The following is a 24,366-nucleotide window of genomic DNA, read 5'->3' on the forward strand; positions in this document are numbered from 1 at the left end:
GCGACAAATTGCAAAAAAACAGCACCGCAGAACATTAAACAACATACAATGCACAAACATATTCGATTAAAGATGCGGTCTCCGCCTTGGAACATTCAATGTTTAGCATTTGGGGTTTTAAACCAGTTTTAGAGCGCTGAACTTCACACGTGGCCCAGCAAAATTCTCGTACACATAATTGTTAATATTGTTTTTTATTTTTGGTGAAAAAGATCAATATTATTCGGTCTGTCCCGAAAATTTCATCCGATCGTCACCAAACTTGGTCAGAAATTGAATCTAGATGATGTCTAGGTCAGCTTTGAATACGGTTAATGTCGTGTCAATAACTAGGTCAAGGGGTCACTTAGTGTGTTTTAAACCGAAATTGTGTCCGGACCAAAACTATGTCATTTATCGTTAGATTTTTAAATGACTTGGTACATTTGTTCACAATCATGGGTCGGTGTTATCAGCGAAAAAGTAAGTCGATATTTCCAAGGTTAAGGTCACAATTTGAGTTCAAAGGTCAAATGCTTGTTCGGGCCATAACTATGTCGTTCATTATTAGATTTTAAAATCAATTGGTACATCTGTTCACCATCATTGGACGGTGTGTTGCGCGAAAACATTACGTCAAATTTTTCAAGGTCAAGGTCACACTTTGAGTTCAAAGTTCAAAAATTGCCATAAATGAGCTTGTCCGGACTATAACTATGTCGTTCATTGTGAGATTTCAAAATCATTTGGCACATTTGTTCACCATTATTGGACGGTGTTTCGCGCGAATGAATTACGTCGATATCTTCAAGTTTAATGTCACACTTTGCGTCCAAAGGTCAAAAATGGCCATAAATGATCTTGTCCGGGCCATAACTATGTCGTTAATTGTGAGATTTTAAAATAATTTGGCACATTTGTTTACCTTATTGCACGGTGTGTCGCGCGAATAAATTACGTCGATATCTTTAATGTCAAGGTCACACTTTGAATTCAAAAGTAAAAAAATGCCATAAATGAGCTTGTCGGGGATATATCTATGTCGATCATTTTGAGATTAAAAAATCATTTGGCACATTTGTTTACCATCATTGGAAGATGTGTCGCGTGAAATAAATACGTTGATATCTCTAAGGTCAAGGTCACACTTTGTGTTCAAAGGTAATACACGGCCAAAAATAAGCTTGTGCGGGCCGTAACTATGTCATTCATTGCGAGATTTAAAAATAATTTGGCATATGTGTTCACAATCATTGGATAGTGTGTCGTGCGATAGAATAACGTCGATATTTCCATGGTCAAGGTCACACTTTGAGTTCAAAGGTTAAAAATGGCCATACATGATCTTGTCCGGACCATAACTATGTCGTTCATTGTTAGATTTTAAAATCAGTTGTAAAATGTGTTCACCATCATTGGACGTTGTGTCGCGCGAAAGAATTACGTCGATATGTCCAAGGTCAATGTCACACTTTGAGATGAAAGGTCAAATATTGCCATAAATGAGCTTGTCCGGTCTATAACTATGTCGTTTATTGTGATATTTTAAAATCATTTAACACGTTTGTTAATCATCATTGGACGGTGTTTCGCGCGAAAGAAATGACGTCGATATCTCCAAGGTCAAGGTCAAACTTTGACTTCAGGGTCAACAAATGGCCATAATTGAGCTTGCCCGGGCCATAACTATGTCGTCCATTGTAAGTTTTAAAATCATTGGGCACATTTGATCACCACCATTGCACGGTGTGTCGCGCGAAAGAATGATGTCAATATCTCCAAGGTCAATGTCACACTTTGAGTTCAAAGGTTAAACATGGCCATAAATGATAACTTTGTCATTCATTCTGAGATTTTAAAATTACTTGGTACATTTGTTCAAAATCATTGGACTGTGTGTCATTCGAAACAATTACGCAGATATTTACAAGGTCAAGTTCACACTTTGAGTTTAAATGTCAAAAACGGCCATAAATGATCTTGACCGGGACACAACTATGTCATTCATTGTGAGATTTTACAATTACTCGATACGTTGTTCACAATCATTGGACGGTGTGTCATGTGAAAGAATTACGTCAATATCTCCAAGGTCAAGGTCACACTTGGTGTTCAAAAGTAAAAAATGGCCAAACGTGAGCTTGTCCGGGCAATAACTATGTCATTCATTGTGAGATTTTGAAATGACTCTGTATATTATTTTTGTTCACAGTCATTGGACGGCGTGCACTGCACAAGAAATCAAGAATTCAAAAGTCAAAATGGCAATACATGATAATGGCATAATAATTTATAAAAATCGATATGCGATAATAAATATGCTTGTCTTGTTTTGTTAAGAAAGCATGCAAAATATTCTGTGTTAATGCAGCAAGTGGGGATATACGTAACGTCTGTGACAAAGCTCTAGTTGTGACTCGCGCGTAAAATAAAATAAAATCTGAGTTTTCTGACCGACTTCGGCCAGCGGATCTCTTTCGCAGTCGTGAAGTTCCCACAAGCGCATATGCCAGATCCAACTTGAAGGACATCATGTCACGTTTCCTTTTTCCTGGAGCCTTCTGGTCTCTGATCGTTCCTTCTATGATGTATGCATTGTAAACTGAAAGTTCCAACAATTTGCGCTCAATTTTACGATACCACCGCATGCTTTTTTTTGGATTTGTTAAGCATCGTCATTTGGTCGTTGCGGTCGACACCACCCATGTATCTTCCATATTCCTCGACACACGGAGTTGATGGTAGACGCTGTATCGTCCCATCTTTATTTTTTCTTGAGGTTGTAAGCTGATCCAGTTCTGGCATGTGGGCAGTAGACAGAAAGTACACCATTTTATTGTCTTTCCATGAGGTCGCTACTAAACTTCCACACTGCATCCAGTCAAAGTGGCCCGTGGTAGCTGTCGTGCCTCGGCTTTTGTCTTCACCAGTTCCTGTGGATAACCGTGCCTATTGGCTCACTGTCCCGCAGGTGTAGATTTCCTTGGAGGCCAGGAAGTGGGCAAGTTTAGGACTGGTGTAGAAGTTGTCGGTATAAATGGTTTAACCCTTTCCATCCAGGTCCTTGGTTAGTTCGATGACCACCTGTGCGCTCAGTCCAAACACCTGGTTGATCTGTAAACAGACCAATAAAAATGTGTAGAATAAAATCACTGTATTGTTTCCTGTAATAAAATACCAGTAATATCTATAATGGTTCTTCAAGTAATACTGAAAGAAACATTGTGTGACTTCTTTGGTGTGTATTTTTTATATTATTGTTTTTTAATTATGTGTCTACACACATATGTGTTTAACACAATAAATTTGATATAACTGTTGTTCAAACTTGTGGTTTTCAAACAATAAAACAAATAGCAATAATTATAATTTAAATAAAACAATTTTATTATAGAAGCAATTTAAATAAAAGTTTCAATTTTAAAACTAATATTGCGTAGTTACCTGAGAAGCCCGTTTGCCAACGTAAACATCAAAGTTCCAACAGTAGGCTGAAATGGAGTCGGCAGCCATCCACATCTTGACGCCAATTTTTACAGGCTTGTCCTTCATATATTGCTTGATACCAAGACGTCCTTTGAATGGCACCATGGACTCGTCTACACTCATCTGTTTATGGGGCACATATTCAGACTTGAATTTCTTTCTCAGAGTGTCCAGCATGTATCGGACCTTGAACAGTTTGCCTGTATGGTTGTTAGTTTCATATGTGAAGTGAAGGTAGCGCCTGATCTGGAAGAATCGCTCTTTTGTGATCACTTCTGGATTTTTTTACCCAAGCATAAAATGATGTCTGTACTGTCCTTAAAATACATTTCATCTCTGTCAAACTTCACTACATTCATCATCAACATAACACCATAGAACACCTTGATGTCAGCGAAATTTACATCTGTCCATGGAGTTTTGTGCTCTTCCGGATTAGCTGCACGTTTTCTCTGGGCATTTAAGTTTGTACAGTATGTTATGTGTTGAAATATTTCATTTGAGTAGAACACTTGGAAAAGTTCTAAGGGGGAGGCAGAAGTGTCATATATTCTGACAGGGCCTGGAACTTCCTCAAACTTCTTTATGCAGCATACACTGTAGGAACTGTTCCACTCAAACACATCAGGTGTTTCATAATTCCCCAAAAAGTCGACGTCACCTGTATCGTTATCTTGATTGTTTTCAAAATTTTGCAAAACACTACTCAATCGTTGTCTGTCATTTTCATCTAAATGATGCAAGTCAAAATCACCTATTTGATCAATAAATTCGTCATCCTACCACTCATCCGAAAAAAATTCACCGTCCGCCATTGTTATAGCCAGTGTATTGTTTAAATTCTCGATTAAACACGTTTACAATTAATATTGTTAATTCTTTTCGGTGAATACGAAAGTAACAATCGGCCATAACCCACTCTAACGTTTGTTCTCGCTGATAAACGTGATTTTCTTATGTGAGTCAGACAAAGAAAGGTTAAATATCGGAACACCCGCTATGGTGGGCTATCTTGGTGAACGGTGTAAACTACGGCTGCCCGCTGCTGTGGCGGGCTACGGAGTTAAGGTGGTTTAATACTGGTTTAAACTTATTCAAACTGATAACATAATTTTAAAATCAATTTAAATGCAAGCTCTAAATGATATCCAAAATGGTCGTTCTAATTTGGTATCTAATATACACAAATTGATATATAACTACAGTTTGTCATACGTGTTTAATAATTCAAGCTCTGTCGATGTTAAAATATTTGTACCACATGCTAAAAATGTTGTTATTGAAACCTATAAACAATAGTGGTTTCGATCTGTTGAAAATAGCTCTATTTTAGATATGTACCGTGTGTTAAAGTCTATGTTTGTTTACGAAAATTATTTAAATTCATTACCTGAATCACTAAGACACTACGTCACAAAGCCTCGAACTTCAAACCTGCCACTAAGAATTCAAACTGGAAGATATGCTGGTAAAAATATACAAGGAAACGAACGTTATTGCCTTTGTTGTAACAAATTAGATGTCAAAGATGAGTTTCATTTTTTTGTAAATGTACTTTAAACACTGATATTATAAGAAACTATCTAAAGAAATATTAGACCTTCTGTTTATAAATTCCACCAATTGTTGAATACAACGAATACATTTGAACTTATTAAATTAGCATATGTAAAAGATGCTCTGATTTTAAGAAATAATATTTCTAATGTTGTTACTTAACTTCAAAAGTTATCCTCCATATTTAAAAAAGTATTTTTACTAGTATTTTCGTAACCTTATACGATGCTGCTTTTGTTTATATTAATACTATGTTTATCTCTGAGACATATTTGATTGTGAAATATCCAGTGTTTAGACGATGAACACTGTGCAAGTCGGAATAAATATGTCTTGTCTTGCCATTATATGCATTGTTAATTATTAATTGAGATGAAATTCGAATATGTGAGATACATCGAAAGACCCGACACACAAATAAGTTAACATACTCATAATTTATAATGATTTACCTTACATGGTTTCCAACAGCGATACAAATAATTACACAAAACACAACACAAACACGCGGTTGGGGTATTGCGTTTTTTTTCGGATAAAACTGATCAATTGAGATATTGGATAACATGATACAAAATGCTACAAATATCTCTAGTTGGCACTTTTATTTAATTGACATTTAAAACAGTTATTATAAAAAGAAATAATAAAGAAGATTGTTTTATTCGTAATAAGCATTAAATCTTGTTTTACTTTTCAGCGATTGGTTATCTTAGGCAGTTCTGTGTCACCATACGCTTGATATTTCTTTTGGTTTAAGTTAACAAATTAGCATGGCTAATAAGCTTTATTTTTTTTAAATAAATACATTTGTAAAAGTTTTTTTGAACTGCATTACTAAGTATCGCCTGATATTTTTTTGATATCCCAGTAACCATAGTGTAAACTGTCAAAATGCGCTTAAAAATGGAGTTGCTTTCATCAGACGATATTTAATCTTCGAATGAAATTCATATGTTCTCATATCGCGTTTGTTTAAATAGACCTGCGATTTCCTTGTCGCTGGGCACTCAATATTTGTACACGGGCGGAAAACGATCTAGCTGTGTATTTGATTGAGGACTGGGTGTGCACAGGTAAGTGATTTATTTACTTACTTAACGCGTCCAACTTCTACTCGTTTCTCAATATAATCCTTATAATAAAAGGATAATTGTAGTGATTGAAATTGTATTGCGACTAAGCCAGTACACTATGTAGTACACTACGAATTTGTGTCTTGATTTATTGCTGAAGAATAAGCATAATTATACTCACTGCTAGTTTTATTCAGACAGTTAACATTCATTTTTCATTTAGACACTATTTAAGAAAAAAAGACTATTTAATTAAATTGATTAAATAAATAAGGGGTGTTATTTAAATCATCAGATGTTTGAAATAAAATAACAAGTATTTGAATATCTGATAAAGTGAACAAAAATAGATACACTGAAGGAACATAGCGACAGTTAGTAAGCAGCACCTGAACAGCGCACGAATCTTATCCGGTTCAATCAGGAATGCATTGTTGATATGTACAGTAAAATCAAACATGTTTATCTCTTTCTGTAGCAATGAAGAAGTAACCTACCCATCTATTTGTATTAAACTTATTAAATCACCTTAAACCGAAATTAATGGTTACTGATTTTTTGAAATCCATATTTTAAACGTTCAAGTTTTAACTCAATCAATTGAATAATTCACTTATTTTGTTTATAAATGGCTTTTAATCTTATATTAATTAACGCTGAAAATAATAGTTTTTCTTGCTGATCAGTGAGGTGTACTATTGCCATGCGGAAATGTTGATTTCAGTTAAGACAAATGAACCTTCGAATAAAGATACATGGCTTTAAAATAAAATGGAATACGATTATAAGGGCCATTAATCTCTTTTAAGTATGTACAGAGATATGACAATACAACAACATCATATTTTGGTAAGTTTACAGCTATTTAATATCATGTGATTCATTATACGTCTTAACCAAAACTTTGGCAATAGCAGCCTTTCTTCATATTTAAATCCTAAAACATGTTGTGGTATTTTTTTTAATTCATCGCCTTTTCAGTAAAACTATTCAATTTGAATAGATTTTACGGACGTCAATACAATATAACAATTATGGAGCACTTACATACCAAAATTGCTATTGTATGGGAATGATATGTAAATATAATTACACATGAATTTGGTCCGTTATAAGTATGGTTTTCGTTGTGTCTAATTTATCTAGCACAATATCATGCTCAGAGAAATCCCAGCTAATCAGGTTTTATCATTTTGAACGGGTATGTAAGAACTAGCTTTGCTTAAGATGTGAAAACACTGCCATCAAAGGAGCTAGCTATCAGTAACTTGAAGGCATCCACGCCGATTTTCTGTGTAAGGAATACCTGCTTAACTATTGAATAAAAGTCCCCAAAACGTACGCCAAAATTTAAGTTTGATTTAAATCTAACGACTTTATTACAAACGCGCGCGTGTTAAAAAATGTATATAATATACATTGCTCATAAATAAGCAAGATGAATGTCGCATAAGTGAGATACATAGAAAGACCCACCGCATATATAAGTTAACATGACTCAGATATTATAATGATTTTCGTATAATGGTATAAAAAATCGCGTATTTAGGGTACAGCGGAAGATTTCGGACAAAACATATCAAGTGACATAGCCTCATTGTCCCAGTAATTGTTACCTATATCACTAGTTGGCACTTTTTTATGTGGCAATTTAAACACTTATAGTGCTATAACCTTCATCACCACGCTACAAATTATTATCAATTCGCTTGCATATTCATATAAATACTTGATGATTTTGTTACACACCTAGTGTATATACTGTCTCGCTATTTATCAAGACGAGCTATAATATAACTCATTATAGATGAGATTAATTGGCTCTCTGTACACATGTACTGTGAAACCACGCTATTGAAACCACCTGTGGGACTTTAGAAAAGTGTTCTTAATAGCGAAGTGGCCTTAGTTCTGAGTTTTCATAAATTTGATTGACATATAATACACAAACGTTAATATTCAACGAATTTTAATCTTTTTGCATAACATATAACAGTACATCTAATTAATTTATACAGTGTACACATATTTTATGTCAAGCTTTTGAAACTAGAAGTGAAAATACATGTACATGTACTTTTCATCATGACATTATACTTTAGATTTTCTTAAAGAAAGAGTCAATTGTCGTCTGCTTACAAGAGCTTTACATTTTCACAACCTGCTTTTCAATACCTTCCTGTAGTCTACCACATTCAAATGCTAACGATTTCATATCTTGGTTAAAAAGTATAGTCTTATCTGGGATAACCAATGAAGAGCGTCTTAATGGGAGTGAATCGTTAGTTCTGTTTGCTGGGGCTTAAGTTCTTCATAATTTTCTTCTTCAGGATCTATCTGGATTTGAGTCACAGGCTTCAACACAGTGTCAATTAGTTCTTTTTCCCAATTGTCACTTAGGTCAGAATAAACAGGGGTGTTGCTGTCAATGTCTTCAAACTCTTCTGCAGACATCATATTATCAATTTTCAGATACATCTGGTCTGTCCTTAGCATGTCCCTCAATTATGAGAGAGGCATGTTGTCGGATAGCTCAGAGAGGGGAATGTTGTCACTGTCGTCAAAGCGCACACCATACTTTCCGAAAAAAAAAAACAGAAACAGTTTCTCTTTTGATCTCATTGACTGACGGGTAAACCCATTGAACAGCATCAATCACAGACACGCACTTAGACAGCTCCAATAAACTCATGTTGTCTTTGTCAATCTTCGATAACACTGAACGGAGAAGTCTTTTCCGTTACAACTGCTTCATATTCTGGAAGATTCCCTGGTCTAGAGGCTGAAGCTTGGATGTTGTGTTCGCTGGAAAGCACACCATTTTGCCGTTAGTAAGTTGTAGGTCTGGAGGATGTGATGGCGCGTTATCAAGGAGAAGAATGGCACTTCTCCTGGCCCGGCGCATTCGTTGGTTGAAGATTTCCCACACACTGATGCAACGTTTATGTAATGTCTCTCGCGAAAACGGCCAGGATACCCATTGGATGCCTAAAGTCTGTTATTCCCTGTTCTGAAGCATAGAACAAGGCTTTTTCTTTAAGCATGAGACCGGAGAGTGGTATACCCTGTGATCTGGCTGTCTGAAACCATTCCCACATGAAATTGTTTAAGTTGTCAACTAGCGATCTGGTACACAGCCTTTTCAAATGGTTGCCTTGATTCTGTTCATAGCCGTCTAAAAATGCAGCTTTTCTTTTTTAGTATAGCTTGAACCTGAGTCTTTCCAATGCCGAATAAATCGACCAACTGACGTTTAGATTTCCAATCACTCGCGTTGATCAAATCAATTTTTTTTTAAACACAACTCTTTTTGTTTTTGCTTATCCACGTACTTGTTTTAAGGAATTTATTGCTGTAACCTATTTTGCTATTTAAAGGGACATTAAAAATTATCATTTAATTGCTCCTTTATTTGAACTTAAAAGTAAACACAGTAGCGCAGTAAGTAGTTAATAAACTTATTAATTGTTATTATAATACAAAAGCTCTTATATTTTTTAATGGATCTGTATACGCAAGGCAGTCAATTTTGTATGAAAACTCACTTAGTATAAATGTGCAAAAGTGAATCCAAATATCATTATGGTTATTGCCTTACAATATGTGTTAAAACATGTTTAAATCTAGCGAAATTGTTTCAGTACTTTTTTACCGATACCAATGCTATTTTATCCCAGTTATGAACAATTTTTTTTCAAAATACCACGATACCCACGTTAATTGGCTAATACATGAATTTGTAAGTTTCCCCTCACTTATAACAGTTTTTATTGAATACAGTGCGTCAACAAAGTCCGAGTTTCATCAACGTAGCTGAAATACCTTTCCTTTTGATTTATCGGAAGATCCTGGGACCGTACTTACACAGCCTTTTAAAGTGTCTGCATTAAAAAGATAATGATGATTTTTTTGTGCAAAAACTCTTACAGGCAATGCAACTATGCAAATCCTCAATTCGTAGAGTTTAAGTATTTTTTGTATTAATATTGTTCTATTAACCATTTATAAAAAAAACAAAACGGTATACATTAGTTATATAAATATATATCAGCATCTAAACGCGATATAACATAGGACATAATGTATATTATAAAAAACTTGTTAAGCAATCAATTGAAGGGTATTACTTCTTACAACGTTATTTTGTTAACTGCATTGACAATATTGCGTATATTGTAAAAACATATGATAGGTTCAACCAATTAAGTTTGTAGTTTGCATTTTTATATGTTTTGTACCTCATTGAAAATTAACATAATATGTAAACAATAACGACCCAGCATGCAACTATAAAAAAATACAACTGTAAGATAATGATACAATGAAATTATAGTTTTATCAAGAATTCATTTCATCTCTATTATAGATAGTAGTGCATTTTAGATGCAATTTTTTACACATTATCTTTTATGTTCACAATTTCATGCATGCGATCTTAACTATAGCGTTATTACATACATGTATGAAGGACTAACGCCTGCTTTGATTTCTTTATTCCATAACTTTTTTTTGTATTTTTTTAACAATAATTCGATGCTCGCAATAATAGAAACAATTAGATTGTGTACGTTGCATGTTGCTGGAAACGACTGTGATAATGTAAGGTATGTGCATGTTCCGTTGCAGCATTTTTTTTAAACCCTTGCCACCTTTTCAGAAAGTAGGCCGCAATGCGAAATAAAGTATTCACGATCAAAACTTCCTTGTCTGTGTTCGACGAACATTTACTTAAGATTGTCTGGGATAACTGTATGGCACACTGGATCTCTTGATTTATATTGATTACGGTTTTCAGGAGAAACATAAATTGAGGCTCTTCTTTCTAATTTGGTGATCACAATGATACAATTGCAAGTGTTTTGAGAAACTTGATCTGGAACGCGCATGGACTGCTCACAATGCAGGTGAAGTGTGCGCGTGTTAGGCAAAAGGGGGTAAATGATTGCCGTTAATGTATCCAATGGTATTCACATACGATGTATGTATGTATGTATGTATGTATGTATGTATGTATGTATGTATGTATGTATGTATGTATGTATGTATGTATGTATGTATGTATGTATGTATGTATGTATGTATGTATGTATGTATGTATGTATGTATGTATGTATGTATGTATGTATGTATGTATGTATGTTGTATGTATGTATGTATGTATGTATGTATGTATGTATGTATGTATGTATGTATGTATGTATGTATGTATGTATGTATGTATGTATGTATGTATGTATGTATGTATGTATGTATGTATGTATGTATGTATGTATGTATGTATGTATGTATGTATGTATGTATGTATGTATGTATGTATGTATGTATGTATGTATGTATGTATGTATGTATGTATGTATGTATGTATGTATGTATGTATGTATGTATGTATGTATGTATGTATGTATGTATGTATGTATGTATGTATGTATGTATGTATGTATGTATGTATGTATGTGTGTATGTATGTATGTATGTATGTATGTATGTATGTATGTATGTATGTATGTATGTATGTATGTATGTATGTATGTATGTATGTATGTATGTATGTATGTATGTATGTATGTATGTATGTATGTATGTATGTATGTACGTAAGTGTCTGTGTGTGTGTGTGTGTGTGTGTGTGTGTGTGTGTGTGTGTGTGTGGTGTGTGTGTGGTGTGTGTGTGTGTGTGTGTGTGTGTGTGTGTGTGTGTGGTGTGTGTGTGTGTGTGTGTGTGTGTGTGTGAGAGAGAGAGGGGTGTGGTGTGTGTGTGTGTGTGTGTGTGTGTGTGTGTGTGTGTGTGAGAGAGAGAGAGAGAGGGTGTGTGTGAGTGTGTGTGTGTGTGTGTGTGTGTGTGTGTGTGTGTGTGTGTGTGTGTGTGTGTGGTGTGTGTGTGTGTGTGTGTGTGTGTGTGTGTGTGTGTGTGTGTGGTGTGTGTGTGTGTGTGTGTGTGTGTGTGTGTGTGTGTGTGTGTGTGTGTGTGTGGTGTGTGTGTGTGTGTGTGTGTGTGTGTGCGCGTGTGTGTGTGTGTGTATGTGTGTGTGTGTGTGCGTGCGTGCGTGCGTGCGTGTATGTATGTATATATGTAAGTATGTATGTAAGTATGTATGTATGTATGTATATATGTATGTATGTTTGTCTGTATGTATGTATGTATGTATGTATGTATGTATGTATGTATGTATGTATGTATGTATGTATGTATGTATGTATGTATGTATGTATGTATGTATGTATGTATGTATGTATACACGTTAACATACACGTTTATGTACATGTATGTATATATACGTTTATGTATACATAAACATGTGTATATACATGTATATATATATGTACATGTGTATATACCTGTATGTATACATGTACATGTGTGCATACATGCATGCATACATGTTCATGTGTATATACACGTATGCATGCATGTTCATGTGTGTATACATGCATGTATGTTTGCATGCATTTTCTGTATATACTATTTTAGTAACAGATGTATGGCTGAAATATTCCAATGTACACGAAAGCAACACTTACGTTAACAAAATTATCTACAACTAAATCAAGAAAAATCATTGGCAATTAGATCTCTGAAAGTTTGCGATCGTCAACCTTGCGTTAAAAGATGACATAATTAGCGTTGAAGTTAATATGAGATTATGGAGTTATACTCTTCAGTGCGCAAATGGACTGCGCTTACTGAAATATATATTTATCTGAAAAAGTTGCACATGAACAGATGTGTATTGCTTGTGTCAACGTGACACGTGTAGACAATTAAATCAGAACAGAGCGTTAAGATTCTTCATTAGTCTTTAATGTAAATCCCACCGGCCATCCACTGACATGTCTAAAGTTGTTCGCTTGTTGAAATGTATTCAACATCAGTCACATGAGAGAAATTCGACCATCTAAGGTAGGCCAATCGAGTGGCCACGAAAAATACAAACATTTATTTGATTTCACTTCTACAGGGATGTTTACAGGGGCGAAGTGTTGCAAACACCTGAAGGGAGAGAACTGACAATGATTTACCATTTTGTCAATAGTGTATATAGGATTCACACCAACTAAACTTGTAATTTAAACAAAGATGCAGCTTGGTTTTAAAAGTTTGTCATAAAAATCTATATTGCAACTGAAAGGGAGAGAATTTTAATGGAGAAGAAATTACAATCTTATTTTGAATCAGATGGCTAATTAATGTTGTCATTAGAGTAGAAGAAAGAAACAAACAATAACACGTCATCTATTTATTGTGAAAGCTTTCAACATGCATTTATGAACAAAAGGATACAAATATGATTAAATTGCACAATATTAACACTAATTAACTTAAACAAAAACAAAACGTCTGTCTCTTACCAAGCAGCATATGATATTAACGTATTATTTGTTGAGGTACTTAAAGAAAAATAACAAGAGATTTCAAAAGGCGAAACATAACTTATTTTTTACGCAAGTTAATTTCATTTTCGTCTTTAACATTTTCTCTCAAAAGTGCTCGAACAATTCAAAAGTAATTTACGAATTTTCAATTATCATATGATAATGTTATTACATCTATCTATATCAAGTGGCCCAAACTATCAATAACAGTTCGTTACAAAGTTTAGGTTCAATGGTTCTGAAGCTTTTATAACTAAATTCCTGTTCATGTTTTATCGACCTACATAACGTCCAACTGATGATTTCTAGGAACGCATCGTACATTCTACTTATCAAAACCCTGAATGCTTAGCATTGACCGTTCCAAGGCGGTGACCCCAGCTTTGTTCAATGCCGTTTGTTTATAATTTGCGGGGGCAGCTGAAGTTTCACAGTTGAATGCTTGTTTCGTGCTGTTCTGTGCTGGTCGGCAATCGGTCACTTGCTGGGCCGGAGGCGGTTGATGATGGGAATGCGTTGCTTCTTGGGCAGCTGAAGTTTCACCTTTGTATAATTCTATTAAATATTTAGGGAATTAACGCCTGAACAAACTATACATATAGGTAACACATTTGAAAGTTGTTCTTGCTATAAGTGGAAGCAAGTGTAGCCGTTAAAGGCGCTATGGCACTTTGAAGGGCCCCATAAGGGCAAATTCCTAAAAAGATGAAACAAAATATTAGTGTATTACAAGCATATATCAACGGTTTAAGCTGGGTATATTTCACAGGAAAGGTATTTAGGCATTTTGAAATAAAAAAAATTATGTAAGGATTGATGTTTGTTTGACCCTTTTCCTGTTTACATTTTCACTTTTCTTGATTACATGTTGACGTCAAACCTTGAATATTGACAATGACTCTTATTTAGCAGTCTTATTCGTTAGATAATCAATAGCGAAGTTGGCACGTCTAATGTCATTTCCTCTAAGGTAATCCTTCGGACATGAGTTCGAACCCTACCTTTCTTATTTTTTTTCAAACATTTTTATCATTTGTTTTTATCAAATTGCTCTTTTTGTTTTACACTATATTTGTTTATTCAACGAATATATATTTGCATAGCGCATTTATTTATACACAATATTCTAAATTTAAATTGTAATATTTTGTTTGTTGCCATAGTACTTTTAAAATACTTGACCTGATTCAAAATACAATTAAAAATGACTATAACTGAAATAATTGTAGATACAACAAAGTTTAAATTTGACGCTAAAGTATAGATTAACGAAAATCAATGGTCCTATAAATATACTTGGATGCGATTTAATTATCCAATATTTAAACAACGCAAATTGACAGTTTACATATAGGCAGTGTTCTTATCATCTATTTGTTTACTTAATACTGTGTGTAAATTATAATGTCTCGCAGCTCTACAACGCAAACTGTATTGTCTCCCTTAGGAGGGTCAGATTATCAGCAAGTATGAGCACAGGGTTTGTATCCATATTATCACTTCAAATTTCGAATGTAAGTCTTTAACCAATTTGAAACCATAACGCTTTGCATTAACATTCCAAGGATGTCCAATGTTTTGACTCCATATTTGATTGGTTTTAGGGCATATGTTGTAAATGTTTATGTTTCTTATACAATAAATAGAATTGGTCACTTGCTTCAGAATATAGATTGCAGTACTAACATAAGTTTATCTCGCAAGATTGCCTCTAGTGTTCAATACTTATAATTATAATGATCGCGACTGACTTTCTTTACGCGTTGCGAAAAATTAAGAATAAGAGTATTGCACGGGTTTAAATAAGCTCATTTGGATACAAAGTCGGTACATGAGAAGTCACGATGTCACAATGAACAGTCAAAAACAGGCAATTAAACAAACCCTATTATGTATATCAACGGCGGTATGTTGAAACCTAATAGCAATATAGATAAATACAACTCCCGTTGTTCCATCAGTACAATGACAAATTGCCAAAACAACACTGCAGGACATAAAACAGCATACAATGCACAAACATATTGAAATAAAGAAGCGGTGCCGCCTTGGAACGGTCAATGGGGGGGGGGGGGTAAATCACAGTGTTACCCAAATTAAACAGCAGTAAAAGAGGTTAAAATGTCAATTTAATTACTACTAAAATACTCAATTGTAGGAAGGAAACCAGTTCAGCAGAAGTACAACGTTTTGAAGAACGATATATTCCTTCTTTAAGAAAAAAATATAGTTAATTACATCATAATGTTAATTGATCAGAGCATCATCCTGCAATACAGGAAGAAGCCGCAATATTTAGTGTGAAAGATTAATATTACATAGTTTGGTTTAAATTAAATTAATATATTATGTACCAATATGAAAATAATATTTAATTACACCTAACAAGAAGAACGAAACAGATCTAGACAGTAAAGATAATTTTATAAGTTAATACTACTACTAATAAAAATCATTAAAATGATAATAACAATAATAATAAGAAGAAAATCGATTATTTTAAATAATTTTTAGTAATAAAAAGCTTTGAAAACCGTTCAATTTAAATAAAAAGACACACATTGATTTAAACAAGAAATGCAAGCCTGAGTGTAAAATATTTCATAAGATACAAACTCGGTGATGTATGCATGTGCCTACGCAGTAAAGGTACATCAAAATGGTATTATGCAGAAGCGCGAAATTCAACAAATGACACGATGTCTCCATCAGTTGCAAATTCAAATCATATTAAAGAAAAATTATGCCAATATCGAATAATAAATAGTTAAATAATGAACATAGTTTCATTTTCTGTGTTTGAGGTAAAGAACAGTGTTAAAAGTCATAAGATCTGAAAATAATAACCATTCGTTAACTTACCCTATTCCATAAGTCATGAAATTCCATGCAACCATTCGTTAGAGCTCCGAATGAAAAGATTGGCGGACAATGCCAAAAGAATATCTTCGATGGGGAATAGAAACCCTATTAACCAATGAACGGAGCAAAACACTTGTAATACCAAGTCGATCCTGTAAAAAATGTATGCACCACCGCATTATGATGAGTTTGTTTAGTAATTCCCAATTGTTTCTGAAAAACCAGCTCTGGAGTGACATAATAGTATATATTTCAATTAATTTAATGTGGCACAACTGTGGATTACCAAGACTCTATAACAGAATTTGCGCGTGCACCATCGTACATATATATGTAATGTAAAATGAAAGCATGTCAACATTCTAGAAAAGTTGTTGATTGAGTTTGAAAATTACTCTGGTCCATCGAAAAACCTGGCCACCGAAGGGGATGGTTTGTCTTTTTTTGATATATTTATATACAAAAAAGGTCTGTGGACACTCTAGAAAAATTGTTCTGATGGGTATTAAATAAAACATGGCTGCCAGGGTTGGGGAAATAATTTAATATACGTGTATACGCCTATAGTAAATACTTTGGAACACCTTATTTTTAAAGACAGTCTTGTCATAGCAATGTTTTGAAATATTTGCTGAAGAATCTTAATATTTGTTTCCTTCCATCTCAGGTGGGCGACCCAGGGCCTCTTTGCCCTCTTGTTTATATTGGATCATTGCTCTTTGGGTTCGATTAAATGTCAGGGCATTGCACACTGTAACGGTTTACAGTCTCATCATATTTTACGACCTATGAACATTTAAATGTTTACATCATAGACATTGTGGATTCCATGTTAAATTAAGAATACACGATACAAAAATTTTCTACGAGTTGTACATTTATTTTAAGCGCGTACTAGATGCAGATAAAAGTTATATTTTGATTTAATTTGTTCAAGGTCGCAGTGGTGTAGTGGATCTGGTGTCCGCTTATCGATCGGGAGGTCGTGGGTTCTTCCCAGACAACGGACTGTTTCAATAAGCCTAAGGCTTTCAATGCAAACGAGCTAAATCAAATAGGTTTAAACTAATTAGTAATTTTTCATAATGTTTGATATAGTTTATGACATGTTCACAAGAGCTATGCTATCTGGCCAAGTTAACACCACGTATTTTTGCTAATTTCCGATATGCACGAAGATGATCAGAGGATCACACTATTTGAAGCCGAATCCTGAAATTTTGTAGTTAAGAAGGGGTAAGGCAGATACTCATGTTTGCGTTATTTCATCGATCCTAAATTACGTAATTAAATTAAGAACTGAAAAGCATTTTTCTGTACTTTATCGGTGTATGAACCGTCGGGAAAATTACGCCCAATTTGCGCCGACGTCGTGTATGCATGAATTAGGTGTATTTTTTTCCGAAAGTAAACAATAATTCAATACTGCTCCAGCAGCTGGAGTTTCACTTCTTTATATTGAAACGCCATGTGGTAATTAAATAATTCTTACTACTTCTACATGTACTTCCACAATTCGTTATAGCTCTACTTAAATAATATTTCATATCAAATATTGTTAATGCTGTGTTGAAACAGGAATTTGTTGAAGCAGATAAATTTTAATCAACATGTACTGAAATGAATTCAATTAAGTCTAAAGTGTTACACTGACTTAATAAGTATAACATCAATTCAGGCTCTTCTTGCTTATGCTGTGATCATAAAGATACAATTGCAAGTGTTTTGAGAAACTTGATCTGGAACGCTCATGGAATGTTCGCAATGCAGGTGAAGTGTGCGTGCGTGAGGCACAAGTGGGTAAATTAATGCCGTTAATGCATCCAATTGTATTCACATTGAATTACCTTGAACAAATGTATGAATGTATGCGTGTGTGTGTGCGCGCGTGTGTGCGTGTGCGTGCGTGCATGCGAGCGTGCGTGTCTGTCTGTCTGTCTGTCCGTCCGTCCGTCCGTCCGTACGTACGTATTTATGTATGTATGTATGTATGTATGTATGTATGTATGTATGTATGTATGTATGTATGTATGTATGTATGTATGTATGTATGTATGTATGTATGTATGTATATATGTATGTATGTATGTATGTATGCATGTATGCGTATGTTACAGATAAATGGCTGATATATTCCACTGTAAAAGAAAGCAACACTTACGTTAACAATTTTTTTTACAAATAAATCAACAATAATCATTTGCAATTAGATCTCTGAAAGTTTGCGATCCTCGACCTTGCGTTAAAAGATGACATACTTATCTTTGAAGTTAACATGGATTGATGGAGTTACACTCTTCAGTTCGCAAATGGACTGCGCTTACTGAAATATATATCAATGTGAAAAACTTGCACATGAGCAGATGTGTATTGCTTGTGTGAACGTGACACGGGTAGACACATATATCAGATCAGAACGTTCAGAGTCTTCATAAGTCTTTCATGTAAAGCCCACAGGCCATTCACTGACATGCCTGAAGTTGTTCGCATTTAGAAATGTATTCAACATCAGTCACAGAAGGTGCAATTCGACCATCTAAGTTAGGCCAATCGAGTGGCCACGCAAAGTACAAAAATTTCACTTCTACAGGAATGTTTTCAGGGGCGAGTTGTTGCAAACACCTAAAGGGAGAAAACTTACAATGATTTACCATTTCTCAATAGAGTATATAGGATTCTCACAAATTCCACTTGTAATTTAAACAAAGATAAAAAAGTAGTCATAACAATCTATACTGCAGCTGAAAGGGGGAGAATGGAAAGGAAATAACAATCTTATTTTGAATCAGTTGGATGACTAATGTTTTCATTAGAGTAAAAGAAAGAAGCGAACAATAACACTTCATCTATTTATTGTGAAAGCTTTCAACATGCATTTTATTAGCAATAGTTGAAACTGATGCAACTGATCCAGTTCCAGCCGGTTTAAATGCATCCTATTTAGTTACTACGATGTTAAACCATTTACTTTTTAACAAAATAATCATTATTGACAGACTATGCGATTTTCTTGTAACATGTGAACACTATATGTACATTAATACAGAGACGATTATAAGGAATGAAAAAAAAAACAACTAAAAAACGAATCCATTATTTTATACAGAAATACACTAATGACATTCAGAATAAATATGCGCGTAAACATCTTGACATCCGACATTTATATGAAGTTTCTTTTCAGTGTGTGTTATGATTATTAAACAAGTTTAAAACAATGCTAGGAAGGCATTAACGAAGTGTGTAATATAATAATTTATAACGTTCATTATTACTCGCTTCGCCTTATATTTAATAACAGTTCGTTACAAAGTCTAGGTCCAATGGTTCTCAAGCTTTTATCACTAAATCCATGTTCATGTTATATGGACCTACATAACGTCCGACTGATGACTCCGAGGAACGCATCGTGCATTTTACTAACCCCCAATGCTTAGCATTGACCGTTTAAAGGCGGTGACCCCAGCTTTGTTCAATGTCGTTTGTTTATATGTGTTTGCGGGGTCAGCTGAAGTTTGTCATTTGTATATGTGTTTCGTGCTATTCTGTGCTGTTCGGCAATTGGTAACTTGCCGCAAATAAAGGACCGAGGGCGGTTGATGATGGGAATGCTGTGCTGCTGGGGCAGCTGAAGTTTCACCTTTGTATAATTCTATTAAATATTTGGGGGAATACGACTGAAAAAACTATACAAATAGGTAAGACATTTGAAATTTGTTTTTGCTATAATTGGAAGCAAATGTAGCCGTCAAAGGGGCTATGGCATTTTGAAGGGCCCCATAAGGGCAAATTCTAAAAAAAAGTTTATTACAAGCATATATCCACGGTTTAAGCTGGGTATTTTTGCACAGGAAAGGTAATTAGGCATTTTTAGAAAAAACAACAACATTTTATGTAAAGATTGATGTTTGTTTGGTCCTTTTCTTGTTTACATTTTGACTTTTCTTATTTACATTTTGACGTCAAACATTGATTGTTGAATGTAATTTAGCGGTCTTATTTGTAACAGACTCAATAGCGCAGTTGGCACGTTTCATGTCATTTCCTCTAAGGTAATCCTTCGCACATGAGTTCGAATCCTACCTCGGATTTTATTTCTTCTTTTCAAACACTTTTATCATTTGTTTTTATCAAATTGCTCTTTTTGTTTTTAACTGTATTTGGTTTATTCAACGAATTTGTATTTGCATAGCGCATTCATTTAAAGGGATCTTTTCACGCTTTGGTAAATTGACAAAATTGAAAAAAGTTGTTTCAGATTCGTAAGGTTTCGTTTTAGTTATGATATTTGTGAGGAAACAGTAATACTGAACATTAACCATGCTCTAATATAGCCATTATATGCATCTTTTGACGATTTTAAAACCTAAAAATTATAAAGCGTTGCAACGCGAAACGATTGAATAATTTGGAGAGTTCTGTTTTTGTCGTTAAATTTTGTGCAACTACGAAGATTGCTTATATAAGGTATAAAATACGTCAAGAATGTGTACTCGGCGGAATAGCTCAGTAGGCTAAAGCGTTTTTACTTCAGGACTCTGGCAGGACTCCAGGGGTCATTGGTTCGAAACCTGCTCCGGGCAATGTTCTTTTCCTTTTTTAATTTTTTTCTTGATTTTTTACTGGAGCTTTTACGATCCAATGTTTACATTTATCAATATAAAGCATTTAATGAATAAGTTAAAAAAATGCCAAAATCTGTGAAAAGGCCCCTTTAATACACAGTATTTTTAATTAAAATTGGAATCTATTGTTTGTTGCCAAAGTGCCTTTAAAATGCTTGACCCGATTCAAAATACTATTATACATAACTATAACTGAAATAATTGTAGATGCAATAAACAAAGTTTTAATCTGGCGCTAAAGTATAGATTCACGAAAATCAATAGCCTTATACATATATTTGCATGCGATTTAATTATCAAATATTTAAACGACGCGAGTTTACAGTTAACCTGTACTCACTGTTCCTATCATCTGTGGTTGAGCTGACACGTATTTGTCAGTTAGGTGTTTCCGAGTCGGATGTTTGAATAGGTGAATCTAATGGGACAGTTGTGTTGTCATATAATTGCTCTGGTTTAGAAAAATGCGACCTACGTCTTAGTTTCCTGCTGGATGATTTAGAATCTTCAAGCAATTTACCCCTGTCAAAGTGAGGAGGTTTGGGGGAAAAGGTGAGCCCTTTCGAGAGTAGCATGTGTTAATGCTCTGTGAGTCCAGTAATTGATAGATTAACAAAAATGTTCGATTGACTGTCGGTATAGGTTTGTGAATGGAAAGCGCTTGGAATGACGATTCCTTTGCTTTTCGCGTTTGCTTGAATTTGTTATATTTGTGTTATTGAAAAACACACTCCTTAGGTTGTTATTTTTTTGCAACTGTGTTTGATTTTGTTATTGAGTATTTGTGAGCTTTAACCTCAGAGAGGGAGTTATTTAAAGTTTCCGGTTCTGAAGAAATTTCCAATTCAGACTTTATAGACATGATTTCGTGTTCGATACATTCAAATTGATATTCATAACATCCAATAAGTAAACGCATAATTTGGAACGATGCTTTATTCAAAATCGCATTCCAATCAAATTCCAAATCGACATTCCAGTAGAATCAACAAGCATGACGTCATATTGTTATTTCCATTGCTGTTATCAACGAATGTGACGTCCTTCAAAATATTTATGAATATAAAACGACCTCGCATGTATAAAACGATCACATGACGTCACTTACTAAAGCTTGATTTTGAACTTTGTTGAAAGATGCATCGAATATTGAAACAAAATAAAGTCCTCTTGCCAAATATCAGTATCGTTTTAAAATCGAAATAATATTTTTTTCTGAATATTTCTTGTCGAATAACCTACAGCAAATATTATATATGCGTAAATGTAAGATATAAACTTCAGACACTCCAGAAACATTATCAGGCGAGAAATCTTTATTTTCAACCTAAAGTCCTTTGTACTCGTGCTTAAATTCCTACGCATCAATACTCCTTACTGAGGGTTATTCGAAAACAAATCATGAAAGAAAAATATAATGTATACATTTAACAATGAGTCGTTTTATTTATTTTTATAAATTAATTGTTGTATTTCTTTGAAATAATTTTAAACATAATAAATTATAAAAAATATTGATCAATTTAATCTAAAAAAAATGTGATTATATGTTTAATAATTAAATAAATAAATTTAGATCGAACAACACTGTCATGGCCAACAACATCGTCAAATGATTTTCAAAAATAAATCTTGAGTAAACGTTTAAATTTACTATGAATTTAATATTTTTAATTTGTATTAGCCTTTGTTTTACTGTTTAAACAAGAAGAATAGTTGATTTAATATAATTGGAGTATGAAATCCAACTGCTGTGAAGTACAGTTTTATACATTTTAATCAATATCAAACTCTGAATCATTATCGTAAGGTTTTGATGAAAACTGGATCTGCTGCGGTAATACAATTTATCCCACTTTTACAGCGAAATCGGTTGATTAAAGCCCCGTTGATTAAATTTCATCTATAATCAACGGCAAGGCTATAATCAATGGCACGAAATGACGTCATGAACTGCCGAACCGGGACTACTTTTTCCCACGCACCTCGTCATCTGTATTTGCCAAGTGCATCAATAATAAAAACAATCTCAAATGTTTGTCAATCTTAATGACCTTAAAACAAAGGAAAGTAGCAAAAAAACGAGTTTTTTGTCATTTATTGTCATTAAAACCTAGTATTAGGTAAAATCAACACTATGCAAATAGGTTCTGTTGTTGTTGCTCCCCTTTGAAGAAGTCAGTTCGAGTTGCTCCCCTATGACCGTAGAAAACAATCGTCTGGACCAAGAAATCCTGTGTTCATTTACAAGCTGTACTCGGATATGCGTCCATCTGATTTTTCTTCAAAGCATCTTTTCTACCTATCAATACGCACAAATGGCACTGCATCCCGGTGATTCTTGCGTCAACAATTGGGTGTCAACAAGTTAGGTCAGATGCTGAAGGCCATGGCAAAAGACGCCGGCTTTCTCAAGCACAAGAGAATAACGAACCACTCAGTTCGCAAATTCCTGGTACAAAAACTTCGAAATGCAAACATTCCACCCACTGAAACCATGGCCATAACAGGGCATAAAAATGTCCAGTCAATAACCAATTATTCCAACATATCTGTTGAACAGCAGCAAAAGTGATCATTCTTGCTCAGTCCAGTTAATGTAACAATCCAACAGATTCCTCTTGTTCACCTTCATGCACCGAAACTATGGCCGAAATGCAGCCTAGACAACCACTGTCTACCGTCGAACAAGTTGATCTTGATGTTCGCCCCACCCAGTCACTTCACCAGCAAATGTCTTTCTCTAGTTCGAACAACGTTGCCTCACAATTCTTTGGTGCCACTTTCAACATTTAAAATGTTAATGTATATAATTAGCTTAAATCCAAGTAATATTTGTTATTTCGTCACGAATAACCACATATTATAACAAAGAAACAAATATTGTGCACCTCGTGATCGACTCGATAGTTTGATATCGAAAGTGAATTGTGTGTGGTGTTAGGCTACGTTGTAAACAAATGTAGTTCCTTGTATATAACAACTTAATGTCATATTGATATCATAAAACTTAAAGATTTGCAATTCAATATGATTAAAATTGTAATTAATAACGCTCGGCACTTTGTTACATTACGATATTCTGATTAAAAAAAAATGATTATTTGATCAGCGGTTATTTATGGAACGCGGAGTAATACACTGACCTTGGTTACACTACAGTCATTATCAAAGTACGACAAACACTCATGAAAACTTATTTTGTTTAAATAAAAAAAGTTTACTGAATAAAAAGTGGGATAAATAGAATAATAGGTTAGTGTTGATTATAGATCAGGTTTATCATGCTCGGCACGAAAACGAAAAAGCACTCGCCAAGGCTCGTGCTTTTTGTTTTCTAAGCCTCGCATGATAAACCTGATCTATAATCAACACTAACCTATTATTCTCTATGTATATATTGCACACCCA

General features: G+C 34.2%; 1 protein-coding gene across 1 annotated transcript in view; it reads left to right on the plus strand.

Annotated features, from left to right (window-relative positions):
- The first annotated feature begins 5,945 nt into the window (after positions 1 to 5,945).
- Positions 5,946 to 24,366, plus strand: part of LOC127858083 (MAM and LDL-receptor class A domain-containing protein 1-like) — a 42,069-nt gene continuing 23,648 nt past the window's right edge. The window contains exon 1 of the mRNA XM_052394971.1: positions 5,946 to 6,098. The gene's annotated coding sequence lies outside the window, so the exon portion shown is untranslated. The remainder of the gene's footprint in view (positions 6,099 to 24,366) is intronic.

The sequence above is a fragment of the Dreissena polymorpha genome, chromosome 14 (assembly GCF_020536995.1).
Source record: "Dreissena polymorpha isolate Duluth1 chromosome 14, UMN_Dpol_1.0, whole genome shotgun sequence".
NCBI classification, from domain to species: domain Eukaryota; kingdom Metazoa; phylum Mollusca; class Bivalvia; order Myida; family Dreissenidae; genus Dreissena; species Dreissena polymorpha.